The following is a 19888-nucleotide window of genomic DNA, read 5'->3' as shown; positions in this document are numbered from 1 at the left end:
TCAGAAATTTTTAGAGAAAAACGTTTGAGGGGCACCTGGGTGGCTCAGTTGGTTAAGCGTCTGCCTGTCGTCCTGGGATCGAGCCCCGCATGGGGCTCCGTGCTCAGCAGGGCGTCTGCTTCTCCCTCTCTCTGCCCCTTGTCGCACTCATGCTCTCTCGCTCTCTCAAATAAAATCTTTTAAAAAGATGTTTGACATACCATATTGAAATTTAAGCATTGCTATCTTTCAATCCTGATAGTGAAATATAGGACCTATTTTAACCCTCCATATGGTAAATCACAGGGATTTGATGGCATGTTTAGACAGGTGTGATATTTCCTTTGATAAAACTGTACATGTAAGGACACAACGGGGACCCACGTTATGACATACATGCTAGATTCTATAATCAACAGTGTGGTGGTTCAACTCTGCAGCCAAACTGTCTGCTTTCAAAACCTGATTCTGCCTCACACTAGCTGTGTGACCTTAGGCAGGTGACTTAATATTTCTATCTCAAATGGGGAGCCTTAAATGGGGATAATAATATGCACCTCAGAGTGTTTGGGGCAGATGTAAATAAATAAGTTCTAAGCGCTCAGAAGAAATCCTGACAAATAGTGAGTGCTTTCAGTATTTGGTAAATATAATTTTAAATGTTCCTGCCTGCTGCTTCTAACTTGCCAATCAAACTATATTTCAAGGGAGTGTACTTCTCGGCACGTACCAATCCATCATAGAGGATATATCATACACATAAACACACACACACACACACACACACACACACACACACATATATTTAACAAAAACAATGCCCTCTGTTGCTATTAAAGTTTGGTAGCTACTGGGGGGGGGGTCATAACTGGACGTTAAACAACTTGCAGAACAAATGCAAATCTCAGAAAACAGAAGCAGCTGTGTGAAATACACTGTCTCAGGGCCTCCTAAAGAAAGACTCACAGCATCGGGGAGGACAGTGGGGTCTGTGATTCTTAACGGCCCCGGGCACTTTCTGGGACAGTGGTGCTCATGGTACAACGCTCCTCGGAAGGCTGAGCTCTGCGAGGCTCAGTGGCACTTGTGCTACGTGAGTGCTCCCGGCATCTAGGCCTGGCATATTGCGACTGCCGCTTTGAAAGCTTTTCTGCACTCACAGCTGATGTGATATACTTCTTATCAAAGTTCTCGAATTCAATGGCAGTGTACAAACAACTTCCATGATTTTACCTTAACCCCCTTGACCGACAGGACCCAGACCTTCAGACCCTACCAGCAACAGGCATGATGTGCCAAGCGGCTGTTCTGTTACAAAAGAAATAATGAGAGATACTTTGATTGAGGTAATAGGATTGAACACTTTGTCTTTAAAAGTTAGAGATGCAGTTTGTATGCAAAAATAAAAACAATGAACGCTAAGCCACTGAGTATTTATATCAACCAAGCATTACCCTCAGTGTTTTACTCACAAAATTTCATACGTCATAAGGTCACCTTATGAAATAAATATTTTATTCCCCTTTTACAGCCAGGAAATGGAGGTTCATCTGAGGAAGCTGCCCAAGGTCATCTAGTGGTGAGCAGTGGTGTTGGGACTCACAACACCCCACTGTCCTCCTGGATGAGTGGGTCTTTCTTTAGGAGGCCCTGAGACCATGTGTTTCACACAGCTGCTCCTGTTTTCTGAGATTTGCATTTGTCCAGGTGGGCCTAAGCCTGTGTGTGTTCATCTCTCTGGCATTCCTTCATGACCTTGAATCAGCACAGACCAGATAAGCATTGCATGGTAAACATACAATCGCATATTAAAATATATTACCCCGCCCCCAAACCACCATATCTCCAGAGCGAGTGGAAAGATTACAGAAAGCCTTGGGGGACGTCGGGCAGTGGGGGCACCAGAATCAGCTGGCCCTCCCTTCAAAACCCTTGCTCTACTTCCTACAGCTCTGCAGCCTCGAGTACGTTAACCTTTCTAAAAATGGTTTCCCCACCTCCACAGTGGGGAGCGCACAGTTGCTATTTTGCAGGTCAGTCCGAAGATGAAGAGAAGTTCTAATGCGGATTTAAAAACGCTATCTCAGAGCCTCTCCCCTTATTTAACCATTATTACTTTACCAGATTCGGTCCAGCTTCTGGCTGTGATGAAGCCTGAAGGGTCAGCTCTGTTTCAAAGGCTTGGCTTCACGTGCAACTACGGCTGCAAGTATTTTCCTGAGAGAACTCGTCTTCTCCTTGGAGACGGACTGCCATCTAAAGGTTTGCCTCCAGGGCACCTCCATGAGCTAAGTGGTCCATGATCCAAAACCACGTATTCTTTCTTTGACCCACTTCCCTACCCCTAAATGAAAACTCATTCCTTCACGTTTTCTCTAGATGTTAGATCAGATTACCTACTGAAAGTAATTTTTAACCCCTTCCAGTGGAGTGTCCAGCAGCATGTGTGTTAAGGGGTGCCTTCCCAGGATGAGTCTCATCAGCGGAACAGGCCAAGGAGGCCTCTGACATACGTTTGCACCCCTGCCCGGCCAGCCCCTCCAGGATCGCTCAGGACCCCAGTACCAAGAGGAGGAGCCAATTCCCAGCAGGCCTCAGGATTAGGGAGAACCCAGAGGACGTTCCCATCCTTGTTTCTGCAATGCTCTCTCCACGTCTAGGGCTCCTCCTCCCTTCAGTTGCTTCCCATTTGTGGAAAAGCTTTTCAAGAGTTTAATTCTTATCATGGATTTTGCATTTCTAATCATCTTAATAAAAAGAGGTAATTAAATTCCAGGGGTTGACATGCATCCCGCAATTCTCCATAAATATGATCCCTCCAGTTTCACAGTTTCAGTTGGAGAGCAATTTGCCTTTATTGGGATACTCATCGAGCCTTTCTAGGTGAAGCAAGTACTGCCAGGTAAACTTAAGAGTCAAGGATGCCCAAAGGTGGGCATCTCAGCGCCTCTCAATTCTGCCTGAGGCTAGCCCTGACAACTGGGCATCTGTCTTCCCACAATTGAAATGTATCACGATGAATGAACCTCAGCACAGGCACTACCAGGCAGAGTAGTGACATTTACCTGAAGGGGCCCTTCCACAGTCTTTCACCTGATTTGACTTTTAGTAACTGGCAGTCTTTTCTGACACTTTGGCTTTGAATGTGTTACTTTCATTTCCTTTCATCCCCTCCTCTTGAACAATTTTAATACGTGGTTTTACTTTTTTTTAATAGTACGGAGGGATACATTGAAAGAAAAGATGTACATATACAACACTCAATCCACTTAATGCTCCTTAAACAAAAAAAAATCTAAGAATGCGCCAAGTGTGGTTTGAAAATTTTAAGTGACATGATCAAACTAACACACAAAATTATAGAGCTGAATCTTAAATTGTAAGCAAATCATCAAATTAGGGCTTGGTAGCAGGGAAAACCAACCAGCTTACCCTTTTTACACTTTTTAAAGATTTTATTTATTTGAGAGCGCATGAACGGGCGTGGGTGGGGGAGTGGGGGAGGGGCAGAGGGACAGGGAGAAGAACAGTTTCCACTAAGCAGGGAGCCTGATGCGGGGCTCCATCCCAGGATCAGGACCTGAGCCAAAGGCAGACACTTAACCGACTGAGCCACCCAGGTGCCCCCTTTTTATACTTTCATTCTATTACCTGTTTTTTTACATTCTGCTTTAAATTACAAGTTGTCATTAGAAATTAATAAATAGAACTGATCTGAGTTTCTCTATGAATAAGTTAAACTGACCACTACTCATAATCCAACATCCTTGATCAAAACCGTGAGGATAAAGTGACTAGCACTGGAAATGGAAATATAAACCCAAAGCAAAATTTAAATTCTGACTCAGGGCAGCAAAGAGGGTATGATATTATCATAAAACTTGAGAATACTTAAATGAAGAAATGCTTTATACCTATAATGAAAATTAGCGAATGGAAATTTATTGCACGTTCATTAAATCAACCCCAAAATGCTTTACCAATGATAAGCTTTTCAAGAGATCAAACAACAAATGCATAAGATTTTTAAAAAGGTGACCTATTTAAAAGTGATGGAGCTTGGGCTACACCCAGTGTAGTGATAAATCTGCTAAATGCAATGTCTGAAATTTTTAACTTGTCCGTCTTTCTGGGTACTAACAAGGCAAGTTATAGAAGTAGAATTTCTTTTAAAGAGCTACCTAGCAAAATTAGCACTGCTCCATTCTGCTCTATTTGCCCACAAGAGTTGAGCTTTATGGCTAGTAACAAAATACAAGCCCAAATACCTCTTTAAGAAAGCCTGTGTGTTCTGTTTTCATCAGATAAATCCCTTGCGTAATGAGCTACTGACCTATTGTGCAGCTCCACAGAGAATGTTGGTCCTATTGCTGAAATCTTCTGGGAAATACTAAAGGAACACAGAAATTAAAACTCTTAAATTTTAAAGAGAAAGTTTTCGAATTAATATGGTAAAAGAAAAAAGGCAGCTACGTTAAACATAATTCATTTTTTAAAATGCAGAATGACCAAAATCATCATGGATATATACATAGATACAGCTAGAAGGATACTTAGTGCACAGTTGCTTAAAATAGTAGAATTGGAAACAAACTAACTGTCCCAAAATAGGCGATTGGTTCAGTTGGGATGCAGCCATAGATTAGAAAACTATAAAAGCTGCTATATAAGAGTATTTTAGTAATAAAGATGTCCATCTTTGGATGAACAAAAGCAAGTTAGAAAACATGTATGTAGGGAACAAGCTCGATTTTGCAGAGGATGAGTCTCTAGCAGGTGCAACCTCAGGAGAGTTATTTAATTTCTCTCAATCAGTGTTCTCAACACACGTTAGCTCTTTGTGTAATATGTCCTCACAGGGGTGAAAAAGAATTTGAGGATATAACATTAAGTGATTTTCTGGGTGACTGCTGGTTTGTTTAATCTGTACTTTTAAACTTCCATAAGTGATATACTACTTAATATACAGGGAAAATTTAACAAATTGGAATTTTCTCACACAGTGATTATCTTCTTAAAAATCTACCATAGTGCTTTGCTCACAGTAAATAAATCTTGGTTTAGCTGAATTTACCCTTCAGATTTCATTTAAACAAGTTTGCTCTGGGGTTCATTTAAAATTATCTTAACTTAACGGCCTAACTTGTCTCTAATATTTTTAATTGGTCATAGCAAAGCATATTTGCATTGTTCATCCCCGTAAGGATTTATGAGTCCCAATTCAGGACTCATTGTAATGCCACTGGATCTTGCATTACCAGTGGGAGGCAGCCTATGGGAGCCAACTCACTTCTGCTTTCCTCCCAATTCCCCATCCTCTCCTCATTTTTGGCTCCCTTCCCCCCCCTCCATGATCAAAGGCAAGGGGCGCTCTTTACTGGACTGTAAGCTTCAAGGACAGTTACAAAATCTCCTTCAAGTTAGTGTCACTAGGACCTAGCACAGTGGCTAGAATATAGCAGCTGCTCACTAAATGTTTAATAACGCAATGAAGTGAATAAATGTCTGATAGTTCAGGTTAGAGGCTTCAACTCCTCCATAAGAGAACTAGGGAAAGGTGGGTAGGCTACTGTAGCGCAAAACTGTAGAATTCTCAGTAATTGCCACCACCTCCCCCCCAAAAAAAATTCACTTCAAAGTATCACTTCTTTAAAGAAGAAAAAGTTCCCATCTGTATTCCACTGTCTATTTTAATAGAGGCAAGATTATTTCTATTTTGCCCTGTATTTTGCTTAAAGTCCCTCCCAAATCCAAGCGTTTATACAGCAAGTAAGTTACCACCCAGATAGCCTCAGGTCTCCTGGATTCCAAAGCCCAAGACCTTTCCACATCATGTGGTATGAAAAATTTCCTGTGACCTTTGACCCTAAACGCTGTTGTAGATATGGTTAAGAGCAAATGTTTTCAATAATACCCGAGCAAATACTTCCTATCCTTCCAAATATTTCCTCGGGCTTTTATACGATCCCAGGAGAAGAGAAACTGAGGCCAGGAGGCAGCAACCCAATGGTGTCCAGTGTTTCCCCTCAGGTTCCTAAGTCAACCCGCTTTACTTAAAAATGAAAACTAAAGAAACCAAATTAAATATTAACTCGTAAAACAACACTTCAACCGAAGGGTACTGTGAGGTAAGACTAGCGACAAACCAAGGAAAGGACTATAAAAAGGAAATTCTGCACTGCTTATTTCGGCGGGGGGGGGGGGGGGGGGGTCGGTTAAGAGTTGTCTGCCCGTCCACTCTTCCTCCAAATCCCAGGTTTGCCACTTGCCCAGTTGCTCTGAATCTATTTAAACGGTTCCACTGAAAACCCTTTCACGTGTCCACCATGAAACGTTTAATTTCGTGAAGAACCAAGAACTTGCCACAGGATTTCCCACGCGAAACCTCAGCCCACCAAGTTTATAAGCAGGAAAATTAATTGGGTATCACCCATGCCAGCTCTGGAACACACCATGATTTATACATAAACAGTTGCAATTGGTTGGGGTCTACTTTGTGCCAGACATTATGATAGGTCTTTCTTGCTCTAAAACCCTCATTACTATCATCTGTAGTTACAGTCCCATTTTACTGAGTCAGTGTTTCGTGTGACTGACAACCCACCGTTAATATATGAGACTACGAGTGACACCAAGGATTTGCAAAGTTAAGTTTAAATTCAAAATCCACGCCTAACCTAGAGTCACTAAACAGTTGAATCTCTTCGAAATTTAGCATACACGTCAAAACGTTTTGAGGTCATATCAGAACAGACGAGATGAAAGAGAAGAATGGCAAAGATAGAAAAGAGAAAAGATTACAGAACATTTGAGTTGTTTCAAGAGGTGGCCGCGGGTTATTGAGGATTATCCGTATCTCGGAGAGGCAGACAGGTCCATTCCCACCCATTCGCGTGGAGAAATCAATCCTCCCTTTCCTTAAGCAGAGCGGCTCGGGAATGCCAAACGTTGAAAGGTTTCCCGGGTGGGCAGCCCAGGGCTGGACTACTGCTGTTCACACATCGTCAGTAAGTGGTTCCCAGAGGAGAAAAAGGCAGTCCCTCCACCTCCTGAACTTCAGTCCTGCCCTCCGGAGTGGCTCTGGACAAGGTATGGTTTAATCTGTGTCCTTTCAACTCCAGGACCGAGCTCCCCGAAATGGTTGCAAATGAATGAGACGAAAGCTCAGAGCAAGGAGACTCAGCCACACGTCCACCCCCCTACCAGGCAACACCAACGAAGGATGCCCTGGGGCGGGGCGCGCGGGGGCCGAATTAGAGCCACGTCCGCGCTCGCCATCCACCTTCCCCTCCCCGCGCTGCGCCAGCCGCGCGGCTTCTCAGCCCCATCTCCTCCCCGGCCCCTCCGGGCGCTCCTTACCCGCTCTCAGCTGGGGCTCCCGACGCTCCCAGCCGAAGGCACCAGCTCCCGGGCGGGGACCGGCTCGGGGACGGAGCCCGCTGCCGCAGCCACCCCCGGGCCGCAGCCGCTAGAAAGTTTGCTCGGGGTCTCGCCGCGGCCCCGCCAGGGAAGCCGCTCTCCGGGTCCCTCCCGCGGCCGCCGCCCCCCGAGGCCACTGCCGGCGGCGCTGCAGCACGGGCCCGGCTCGGCGGCCGAGGACGGCTCAGTGCGCGCCGAGGGCGGGGTGTCCCCGCCCGCTCGGCCCGCGGCGCGGCGCTCGCTGTTTACCGCGGCCCCGCGGCCCGCTCTCCCCCCCGCCGCCCTGCGCGCTCCTGACATCATTCATTCTCTCACACCCTCGCCCGCCCACTCCATTTCCAAACAGTGACTCACCCGCGGCCGGGTGGCGGCAGCGCCCGCTCCGGCTGCTGTGGCTGTCCAGGCGCAGAGCCGAGCTCGACAAACCGGTGCGACTTCTTAAGAAGAAAATCCCAGCCGACCCTCCCCTCTCTCAGCCATTAAAGGTGCAGGGAAGGAGGGGCTTGGCAGGCTGGGCCGATTGGCTCCCGGCGGAAAGCCTGAGGCCCGGAGCAGACCTCCCGGAGCGGTGACGGAGCTCAATCTGGGAAAGTTCCCTGGGTGCCACTCCCGGCAACTTTTAAGGATGGGGCCGGGAAGGGATCCCCCACCCCATACCGTGGCTGATTCAGAAACTGCTTCTTGACGTCGGTGTGAGTGGGCTTGGGGACACCCGCGGTTATTCAAAGGGTGTAGCCCAGGCCTAGGTCCAAGAGGTGGGTTTCCAAACCTCACAAGGTTGCCTGGCAGGGGTAGTCAGAGGTCCGCTCGGTGGTAACTCTAGGTGTGAGCCGGAAGGTGCTCCAAGTTAATGAGGCTAATAATACTTCCCCTTCGGTGACTAACTACCATGTCATTCGTCCTGTTAATTGATTTGCTTCTCTTTAAGGACAAGCGACCGTAACCAAAATAAACAGTTAAAGACTAGTTCTTTGCTCCACCGAACATTGTGCTCTTCCGCGGCTTTTGGAGCACAAGGCGCTGGGGCGTGTGGTTTCTTTGATGAGCTCAGCAGTTATGTTTTTAGAAGGGTGTTGCCTTCCTAAAAAAATGGTCAAGGCTCTCTGTTTCTTGGAGTTGCTATTCATACACCTGCTGGGCAGTTTTCAAAGTAAACAATGGCAGTCTCAGATTCTAACTGGGATGAATTAGAATGTGGCCAAAACTTTATTGAATTTAAATGACAAATGTTTTATGTTCATTTCTACTTCTGGACAGGGTAATGATGTTTAGAATTTGCACTGGCTTATGGGTGATTCCATATAATAAACAAAAATAATCCAGTGGCATCTCTAGGTGCCTATTGCAGAAAGCATGTAGGTAAACAATCATTTATCTGTGGTAATTAAAAACTATTGTAACAACAACAAAAAAAAAAAATATGGAGGGCAGCCGCAAAACACACCACTGAGAGGCCACTACAGAAGTTTCCCCCAAATGAAAATGCTCCTGAAACAAATCAAAGGTTCAGCATCACTGTTGTGGAAAATGCACTCATTTAAAGCTACAGAAAGGTAAGGGGCACCTGGGTGGCTCAGTCTGTTGAGCTTCTAACTCTTGGTTTCAGCTCAGGTCACGGTCTGGGGGTTGTGGGATGGAGTCCCCCCCCCCCCCCCCACCCTCGGCTCCACGCTCCTCAGGGAGTCTGCTTGAGATTCTCTCTCTTCCTCTCCCTCTGCCAATCCCCTGCTCTCTCTCTCTCTCAATAAATAAATACATCTTAAAAAAAAAAAAAAGCTACGGAAAGGTAAGAACCCAGAAGAGAACACCAACAATTGAAGTTTATTTTCCTTGGGTTTATTTTTCCTTTTCAGTAGGAGTTCGTTTTCAATTTTACAAAGCCCAGGCATTTTGCCCAGAAGACAATAGCAAATAGATTGGTTTGCTGGGATGCAGTCAAAGTAAATGGAAATTCAAACCAACATTTTTTGTAGAGAATCACAGACCTAATCAGGAGCTTGAATATTCTGTCCAGTGGTAACACAGAGGGACTAGATTCAAGTGCGTAGCCACAGGCAAATTTGGGCGAATATCCCACTGGCTCCCCACTTTATAATGTTCAAATATTTGGACATTATGGAGATAAGTATAAACAAGGTTTCCTGCAGTTCTTAAAAAACGATGTTGTGGGCTTTCAGGCCTATGCACAAGGATGAAGTCGAAAAGCTCAGAACAAAGCCTGCCATCCTGCCGTCTTACTCCATGACGTAAATTCTGCAACTCCATCACGGAGGGTCTCCATCTGTATGGAAGGCAGTTGAATGGATAGTTCTGGGTTTGTGGTTATTACTTTGGCTCGGTTTAAATATTGTGAAACAAATAATTAGGTCATTTTATTATACACTTAAATATCCTCCAGTAAATGTAATAGTATAATTGTGATTGAGCTACATGACGTTTTTACATTTTATTCATTGTTAACGTATGAGAAAGCAAATCATTCATCTTAACTTCTATGTTTTGAAAAATAGTGACTTGTCCTTCTCACAGAGAGGTGATTTTTTCTTTAACTTTTTGTTCTTACAATGTATCAAAGTTTCCTAAGTCCTTGATATAGTCAGCTTCCAAAAATTATAGTGCTGAATGCTCTAAGGGAAGGAAAGGGCTGGCCAGTGTGTTCTTGCCAATTATTTCTAAACCAGTGCATACCATAAATACCATTTTCATAGATATTTCTTTGTTTTGATAAAACATACTGATTAAGTTAGGGAAACATTTGTAGTACTTATCTCCTCTTATAATAATTCCTACTCGGGATATAACCTAAATCATTGACTCAACCAACAATATCTAAGAATCATCACGTGTATCTTCTAAACATCGGTCTCAGCAGTGGGAAAGTTTTCTTTAAAAAAATTTTTGCATGAGAATGTTTTGCAGGATTTTTCCAGGATCCAGCATAGTGCCTGGCACGTAATATTCAATGCGTGAAACAAACAAATGAACACGTAAACAAGCCTTAAAGAGCAAACCAACAGTGAGTGACTCCATGATATGGGATACTATGTAGACAATAAAAGAATAAAACAGTCCCATAGTCTCTGACTTTAGAAAACTGTCCTTTTTGGGGCGCCTAGGTGGCACAATTGGTTAAGCGTCTCACTCTTGGTTTCAGCTCAGGTCATGCTCTCAGGGTTGTGAGATCAAGCCCAGAATCGGTCTCTGTGCTCAGCACGGAGTCAGCTTAAGGTTCTCTCTCCCTTTCCCCTCCTGCTCACGCACACGCTCTCTTGCCCTCTGAAATAAACAAATCTTAAAAAAAAAAAAAAGAAGGAAAGAAAGAAAGGAAAGGAAACTGTCCTTGTTAGTGACAAATATAAGCAGTGAATGAAGCCGAGGGAAAATACAACACACACACACACACACACACACACACACACCATTTTTGTGAAACAAATACCACTCCCATGAAAAAATCCAGAACCAAACTATATTACCTCTTGACGGGAAGATATAGTAGGGCAGAGTGTGAAGGAGAAACTTGTATTTTTGGACTATTTTTCGATGAACCTGTATAATTTTTGAAATTAAAAACAGCAACACAAGTGACATTAAAACTTAAGACAATAACATAAGTCTATGACAAGGGGCTTACAGTCTCATTAGAGAGACAGTAACACCCAGAACTATTAGAGAATAAGGCTGTTCACCTTCTGGATTTGGAACTTAGATACTCACTTTGTGCCAGGCCCATACAAGAGCCAAACACCTGCCATTTATTGAGTACTTAATATATGCCAGGGACTATGCAAATTGCTTTAGCTATATTATCTCATTTAATCCTTTCAGCAATGATCTGAGGTAGGGACTCAAAATGTTCTCCTCTTATCTCCAAAGATAAGAGAGATTATCATTTTCCTGAGATCACACCCAAGTAAGTGGTATCACTGGGGAATAAAACCAGTACTTCTGGCTTCAAAGTGCATACTTTTTAAAGGATTTTTATTTATTTATTTGAGAGAGCGAGAGAAGCAGAAGGAGAGGGAGAAGCAGACTCCCAGATGAGCAGAGAGCCTGACATGGGGCTCGATCCCAGGATCCTGGGATCATGACCTGAGCTGAAGGCAGATGCCCCCAAAGTATACACTTTTTGACTACTATTCCTTAAATTGCACAGATATAACTCTTCTGATTTAACAATACTTACTTTTCTTTAGTTTTTAAAACATGTTTATCTTAAACTTTATTTTAACAATAAGGTACTATTACCATATTATAAAGCAATTGAAAAATGAAAAAACATAACACTGTTAACATTTTGGTGTCCTTTCCTTAAATTTCTATTGTTTAAGATAATTTCAACAACATCATACAGAGGATTGTTATTCTGATTTTAAAAAATTTAGCACTATATCACGTATTCTTTCCTCATAATTACCATGTTAGTGGCTCTGTGGTACGCCCCCAACGCGTATGTGCTTGTGTGTGTATGTGTGTGTCAAACTGAGTCTCAGTCTGGTGGTCTGTTAATCTGGGAGTTTAGGGTAATATTTTTACGTTTTCCTATTAATGAAAACTCTCGGACTCTCTTTTTTATATTAATACTACTATACCTTGTGTGTAAATGTTCTACATTAAATAAAAGAGTTTTGAGTTTTCAGAAAAATGAAAGGTCCTGTGTGCCCCATTTAATATCATTGTCCATCGACCTCTGGCCTGAAGGAAGACAGGGAGGGCGGAAGGAGGGTGGCTATGCGCTCTGCAGTGGTGCAGGCACAGAATGGTATGTATCAGGAGAGTGTCTGCATGAGGAGACGGGATTGCAGGAAGTGGACTGGATTTGAAGCATAACGAACAGATTTTGCAGGTTGATTAGCTATGGAGATGGAGCCAAAAATGACTCTGACTCCTTTTTGTTTGCTTAAGCACTTGGGTGGATGGTGGTGCCCTTTACCAAGACAAGGGATGCCAAGATAGAACAGGTTTGTGAAGGCAGAGAATGAATTTTAGAAAAGGAGTTTGAGATGCGGTTTGTCTAAATGGAGATGTCAAGTGGGCAGCTGACGACGTTAGTCTGGAACTCAGAAAAGAGGCATGAACTAGAGATATAAATTTTAGAATCATCAGCATGTGGATAACAAGGAAGCCACAGGAAAAAATGAGATGGCCTGGAAATAGCATCCAGAGTAAGAAGAGAGGAGGTCCAAGAAAGGCCCCACATTAGAGGGCTGGAAAGGAGAACACTGCAGATGGGCCTGAAAAGACATAACTAGGAAGAAAATTCAGAGATGTAGTGTTAAGGAAACTGAGGAAGAGGCTATTTGAGAAAGATGGAATGGCCATCTACATTAAATGCTCCTGAGAGAGCATGTAAAATAAAGACTGAAAAAGTCCATGGCATCGGTGACATGGAGGTCTCTGTTGGCCTTAACTGGGGTGGGATGTGCGGGGGTGGGTTACGCCAAGGCAGAGTGGGATCTGATTGAGGGGGAGTGCAGGAGAGCTGGAGCCGGCAGGGAGCCGGCTGGAGCTGAAGCTGACCTGGCTTTCTGAGATGAGAAGGAACAGCTCCTCTACCACAGGAGGGAAAAGGGAAAAAAGAGGCACGGGAATCATGTTTGTAGACTGCTTCTAGAAGTTGCAATCCTTGCCCTCCACGCTTCCGTTTTTCTGTGCGTTCGGAGGTTGTGTATTAGTTTTCAGTTGCTGCTATAACAAGTCACAGCCCTACTAGCTTGAAACCACACGAAGGATTAGCTCGCAATGCTCCAGGTCAGTCGCCTGCCAGACTCTGCTGATTGCTCAGCTCCAGATTTCACAAGGACTGAAGTCAAGGTGTCGACAAGCTGGGCTCTTATCAGTAGGCTCCCGCAAGCTTCCAAACTTGTTCAGGCTGTTAGCAGAATCTAGTTCCCTCCAGTTGCAAAATCAAGGTCTCTGTAGCCCTGCCGGCTGTCAGCTGGCGGCCACCCTTGGCAGCCAGAGGCATCTGTCCCAGAGCCAGCCACAGAGTGTTGAACCCTCCTCATGCTTGGAATCTTTCTGACGTCTCCTTCTGTCACATCTCTTCGCCTCAGCTGGAGAAAGTTTCCTGTTTTTAAAGGACTCATGTGACTAAATTGGGCCCACCTGGATAATTCAAGATACTCTTTCTACAGTAAAGCCCATAATCTTAATTGCACGTACAAAGTCCCTTTTGCCATGTGATGTAACGTATTCACAGGTTCCAGGAATTAGTGTGCAGACCTCTTTGGGGGCCCATTCTGCTGACCACAAGGTGACATTGTCAACTGAGAATAAGGAAGTGGGAGAGGTGGGTGGTTTTAGAAAGAATGAAAACAGTTTGAAGTAGCCACACCGGAGAGTAAGAAGATTAACTGACTAGAAAAACAGAAATTTGGCAGATGGCACTGAAGACTGAAGTCAGGGCCATAGTGGTACCAAGAGTGTCCTTCTCTAGCAGTGCTCAGACACCTGGGCACGGGCACAGAGAAGGGGGCTGGTGGATGGGATAGACAGACAAGGAGGGAGGGAGTTTAGGGTAATGTCAATGAAGCAATGGGTCAGGGAATAAAAGATGGTCAGGGAGAGAAGTAAAAAGAGGAGGGGCTGATGGATAAGGGAAAAGTAAAAGGATCAGTAGCCTAGAGATCTGCAGACATTGCAGAGATGTGAACAATGGGTAAGAGAGAGTTTGGAAGCACAGGGGATTGGGTGGTGCAATTTATGAACTACTTATCTGGGTAGTTTGGGCAATGGCAGGGCCTGAAATGTGGCAGTGAGTGGGTAGCTGGGATGGAGGGAAGGAGAAGAGAAAGAGATCAGAGTGCAATTTTCATGGATGCAGAAGTTACCCAGAATAAGGGCCAGACAAGGGGTAGAAAAGACGACCATAAATCAGATGCCAAACAATTAATAATGAGCTGGAATGAGGAAAGGAAGAAGATAGTATAGAAGATGTGAATGCCTCAAACGAGCAGGGCATTTTACGAAAGGCTGACATAATCTCAGTCCAGAAGTATCTCTAGAGATCAAAGAGACACAGACCCCACTTTTCAACACCAAGGTCCATAGAGTGTGAGGAGATCATTGGATATCCTTGATATCCTTGACAGACTGCAAAGAAGCACGTCCCCAGATTGCAGTTAAGGCCAAAAAATATAAGGAATATTTAGAGACACAACTGAACTGATAGAATTTGTGATCATAAAGTAGGAATTTCAAAGGTTATAGGAGAAGGGTTTAGAGAGCCATGGGTAGAGTCAGGGAGATCAGGGGAAATAAATCACAGAGTATTATAGAAATAAGTATATGGAAATATGTATGCAGATGGAATAGGCAGGTGAGTGAGGGGGGACGTTTTCTCCCTAACTCACCCCTACCTTTTCTGGAGCCGACAGCTTGACATTCTCCCAAAGCCAGGGCAGTAAAAGGTAGTCTGTGTAAGACAACTAAAGGCTGAAGGGCAGATGTACTTATTTAGCATAATAGAGGTAAGGAGATATATCAAGAGGAGATGAATCTCAGCGGGAATGGGCTCATTTTACGTCGGCTGTCCCATTCAGAAGCCAAACTACTAGGAGGATCCCTGCCCCTCTCCTTTTCCTCCCTTAGGGTCCAAAATCCACTAACTGGCCCCTAATCACCTGCACTTAGATGTATTTGACAATGAATGACAAATCATGACAATGTTTTGGGAATAGGCGGGAGAAAATGGGTTTAAAAGTTCTGAGCAGCTCTTCTTGGGGGAAAAGAGAGCGATCCAGAGGGGTGGAGGTTGGGGGGCCGTGCTTTACCGATCAAGATAGAAAGCCCTGGAGTCAGTTAGGAGAGCGCACAGCTGTACGGAGCAGGAATGGAATGGGAATAAACTGACTGGGCTGCAGAAAACAGTACCAAGTCCTCTCCCAGTACTACTGGGGAGAGTCTGCTCAGTTGAAATATCATAGTTGAACCGGAAGTGAGGGCTGGTCTAAACTCTGGGCTCTCTGTGCATATGCTTGACCGGCTAATGTGGAGATGGCTTTGTTTTCACTGTATGACACTTCTGCCATAAAGGGGTGAGTGCTGGGACCACATGAGAAACGGCAGAGGGAGTTCTGAGAGTCTCCTGGAGGGTAGTGGCAACAAGTGCTTTAGAAAATGCAGCAGCAGCAGCAGCAGCAGCAGCAGCAGCAGCAGCAAAACAAAACAAAACAAACAAAAGACGATGATCCGATTCCCAGATTAGCCTGGAGCAGCACTGCCCAAACTTGGCAGTTTCGTGAGAATCATCGTCATGTGAAGCCCACCTATGAGTTAATGCATCTTCCGGGGAGGGATTCCAGACACCATTTTGAGTCAGAGCATGAAATGATTTTTTTTTTTAAAGATTTTATTTATTTATTTGAGAGAGAGTGTGAGTGAGAGAGTGAGTGAGCGAGAGAGAGAGCGCTCGCACATGCTGGGGGGACAGGCAGAGAGAGAAGGAGAAACATACTCCTCGCTGAGCAGGGAGCCTGATGCGGGGGTTCAGTCAAGGCCCCGGAATCATGACCTGAGCCCAAGGCAGATGCTTAACCGACTGAGCCACCCAGGCGCCCCGCCTGAGATGATTCTAATGTTGAGAAAAAATCGGACAATTCCAGCCCAAGGCAATGATTCTCTACCTTTTTTTCCTGTGTTGTTTAGCAAACCGCACTCTTCCCAAAGAAATACTAGCCATAATTTTCAATCTGGAATCATGCCATCTTAGAAGGGGCTATCAGAATCACAAGGCAGTCTGGAGTTAGGTAAGAAGGGCTGAAGGGAGGATGGAGGGGACTTCAGCTTTAACCAGCTTCCCCAGGGACACTGAGGCTCCTTTTCAGTAGGGAGGGTCGTCCACCGCCTTCTCTGTGTGAGTCACTGGTCCAGACGAGTCCGAAGGAAGAGAATTTACTCAACAAGCTTAATAGTTAAATTCTAAGGTTTAAAGCGTTCTGTGACTATAATTCTTGTGAGTCAGTCTCTAGTAAGCCAGTTACCTTGCATTCTAGCAAAGTTGAATTTTGAGCCAACCATACTAAAGATCAGACTTCACAGGCTGGTGCCCACACCAGGAAAGTGGCCCCTTGCAGGACACATCTAGACAGCCTGCTCACCTCCCACGCTCACTCTCTCCATTGGCTGCCTCTCCAATGCTCCTCCTAGTTCTATTCCAATCAGAATGTTCACACGCACATCCTCCCCCACACAGTTTATCAGGGCACTAAATATGATTACATCGCTTTACCACAACTTGCCCTTCTTCAAAGGAATGGGACTTGAATTGCAAATTAAAACATACTTTTTTTTTTCTAATTTAAAATGTGAAGAAGGATGATGTTGCTGGAGGACATGCTAACTTTATGCAGATTTGATGTTCCAGCTGTTAGTTCAAACCAAACTGTCTAAGGCGGAAGTACAGAGTCCACCTGTTTATCTAGGCCCTTCCTGCAATGAAGGGAGGTAATAACTGTGTAGTGTTATGCTTTCTATGTGAAAGTATCCAGCCAACGACCTTAATTATGTAATAAATACTGTATCAATCATGTGTATACCATGTACAACTTCCTAGTAACTAAATATAGTCAGGGATAAAGAGACAGGAAAGGTGAATAATAATAGATGAAAATCTTTGACTTCTCAGTTTTTTTTCTTCTAATCTTTGGTATGTTTTCAGGCAGTGGCCACTAAAGATTATATCATATGTATAATTTATAATTTTGACATGAAATAACACCTGCTTTTATACTAATGTCACTGAAAAGAAGCCAGAACACTTTCATATATCATTAACTCATTTATTATATCTTTACACATCCTCTTAAATTCTGATGGCACCTTAGTCTGCATTCAATATTTAATATGAAAGCCTTAAGATTCAGAAGAAAGTGATTGCCTATAATCATTTTTTTAAAAATTTCCTACTTTTTTTGTGTGTTTTTAAAATCCATTGTTCTGTATTTAAATTTTTAACATTGTATCACCCACTCCCACCCCAACCTGGCAGTCTTCATTCTCTCCCACCCTTGCCCTTTCTTAGCTAGTTCTCATAAATTAATCTTGTCCTTCTTTTAACCATCTATTCCTTGGTCTGGTTTCATTCATTATATTTACTTTCCTTCTGATTAAATTTGAAGGAAAAAATTATCTTATTTATTATATGTATTCTAGGTTTCTCCACTTAGCAACCTGCTGCTACTCAATAAATACATTTGATTAATTGTACTTTTCATCTATTTTGACTCCCTCTATCCTGTAAACATTTATCAAGTACATACTACATGCTGAGTTTTATGAGGGAGACCAAAGGTGTAGCATATATCCCTGGTTTCAAAGTGTTCTCAATATAGGAAACCCAGGTGACTCAGTAGGTTAAGGGTCAGACTCCTGCTTTCAGCTCAGGTCATGATCTCAGGGTCGTGAGATCAGCCCTTCATCAGGCCCCTTGCTCAGTCTGCTGGTCTGCTGGAGATTTTCTCTTTCCCTCAGCCCCCCACCACCAACCCCAAGCGTGTCTGCTCTCTCTCTCTAAATATATAAATCTTCAAAGTGTTCTCAATATAGTTGGGAAAATAAGATGAACATATTAGAATTACATTTATCAGAATGGGATCATATTTCACCCAGAAGTAACTTAAAACTTAATGTATTTATTTTACATTTGTTTTCAAAGGTTTTTGCCCCAACTCATGGACTGCATGACAACCCGCTTAGAACCCACTTTAATTGTGTCTACCAGTGCCAACCACTTCTGGCTTCTGGCTTTCCCCTGTCCCTTTGCCTCTAGGATAACACCCTTCACCGCATGCTAGTTAATTTAGCTCATGTAACTAAATTAATAGAAAAAGTTAAGAGGAAAACTCAGAATAATGGTAGTTATATTCACCAAAATGCTGCACCATAGGCCTACAGCACCCATGTCCTCAATATAGTTGGGTCTTGGCAGGACAAAGTTGGCATACCCAAAGAGATGAACTGAAAAGAGTCTAATGAAGGGACTATTTATAAAGGAAGTAGCTAGAAAGGCCAGTACAAAGAGGAGACAAGAAACGGTGACTGGAAGTCAGTATCACCTCTGCACCTGAAGAGGAAGGGAGGGAAAGCTGTCTCCAGTCAATAAGAGCTAGCACCATGAAAAGGGGCAGCTAGATAGAAGCTGTGGCCTTAGGCAGAGGAATGTAGCCATTCAGACTGCAGAGAGCGAGATGAACAGGGATCCTGACCTCTCTCTCCTCCTCCCCTCAGATTTCCTGGGGGTGACTAACCTGCAGGGAGGAGGGCCACATGGTACAGTCTAGTAAACTTCAGGGTCCAGGGCTACAGAACAGGGCAGAGAAGGGTCAGAATGGATCTGGAAGGCAAATGGAGAATAACCATCACAGCTCCTTACAGATTTTGGGAGTCCATGACAGGCCCATTTATGAGAAGGTATTTCTAAAGGCAGTGAACTCTGTCCAGATCCCCAACTGGGAGAGCCCAGTTGGGAATAGGCATAGTAGGCCAAATTAAAAAGACCAATGACAGGATGCCTGGGTGGCTCAGTCAGTTAAGCGTCTGCCTTCAATTCAGGTCATGATCTTGGGGTCCTGGGATCAAGCCCCGCACTGGGCTCCTTGCTCATCGGGGAGTCTGCTTCTCCCTCTGCCTGTCGCTCCCCCTAATTGTGCTCTCTCTCTCTCTCTGACAAATAAACAAAATCTTAAAAAAAAAAAAAAAAGACCAATGACCTCAGAGTTTAGCTTAACCTATCACTCTCCCAAACCCCTCCCCTACACCAACTACTATATTATAGTTTAAATGTAGCCCAAGGTTTTAACATTATATCTCCTGTTACTGCAGTGAGAAAATGCTCTTTGGTCAGGTTTAACCTTATCTTTATAATAAGGGCCAACTAGGAGTAAAAGAAGCCATCACGAAGGTAAGGTGAGCAGTTATGCAGGTATGCTCCGGACAATCCCAAGTTAAACCACACATACCACAAAAATCGTCCTAAGGTTTGTAATTCAAAGATTCCCTAAATGGCCTTTCCTCAGAAATCTGTGGATAGTCCATACTCAGAATCTCAATTAATTAGAATAATTTGTGGAAACATTCTAAGGAGTACAGTGATAAACAAAATGATTATTTTTTTAAATTTCATTTATTTATTTGAGAGAGAGAGAGAATAGAGGGAGAGTGAGAAGCAGACTCCTCACTGAGCAGACTCCTCACTGAGAGCCTGATGAAGGGTTCGATCCCAGGACCCTGGGACCATGACCTGAGCCAAAGGCAGATGCTTAACCAACGGAGCCACCCAGGTGCCCCTTAAAAAATGATTCTTGAGTGTTATGATATGCCAATTGTTTAGCCAATTAAGACTCTAGGTCCCTTTGCCTGTAGCAAATGACCTTCTCTTGGCCATGTAATCTGACCACGGAATCCCGGGCATTGTCTGCTGATATCAGAGTTCTTTGAAACAACTGGGCTTTCATCAAGGAGACAGTGAAAGGAAAGCAGCCTGCTTTCT

The 19888-nt window shown here is 43.9% G+C and overlaps 1 protein-coding gene across 6 annotated transcripts in view; it reads right to left on the bottom strand.

The window, feature by feature from the left end:
• SGMS2 (sphingomyelin synthase 2) overlaps nt 1–19888 on the bottom strand; it is a 156981-nt gene that overhangs the window by 71477 nt on the left and 65616 nt on the right. For 2 of the 6 annotated variants that reach the window (XM_057309995.1, XM_026499145.4), the window contains exon 1: nt 7339–7600. The exons of 3 other annotated variants lie outside the window; for them this stretch is intronic. The gene's annotated coding sequence lies outside the window, so the exon portion shown is untranslated. Of the gene's footprint in view, nt 1–7338; nt 7601–7752; nt 8813–19888 lie in introns of those variants that run through there. One more of the 6 variants, XM_026499142.3, reaches the window with a different exon arrangement.

This window comes from Ursus arctos, unplaced genomic scaffold (genome assembly GCF_023065955.2).
Source record: "Ursus arctos isolate Adak ecotype North America unplaced genomic scaffold, UrsArc2.0 scaffold_11, whole genome shotgun sequence".
NCBI classification, from domain to species: Eukaryota; Metazoa; Chordata; class Mammalia; order Carnivora; family Ursidae; genus Ursus; species Ursus arctos.
The sequence above is the reverse complement of the archived record's forward strand: the minus strand, read 5'-3'. Positions and strand labels throughout refer to the sequence as shown.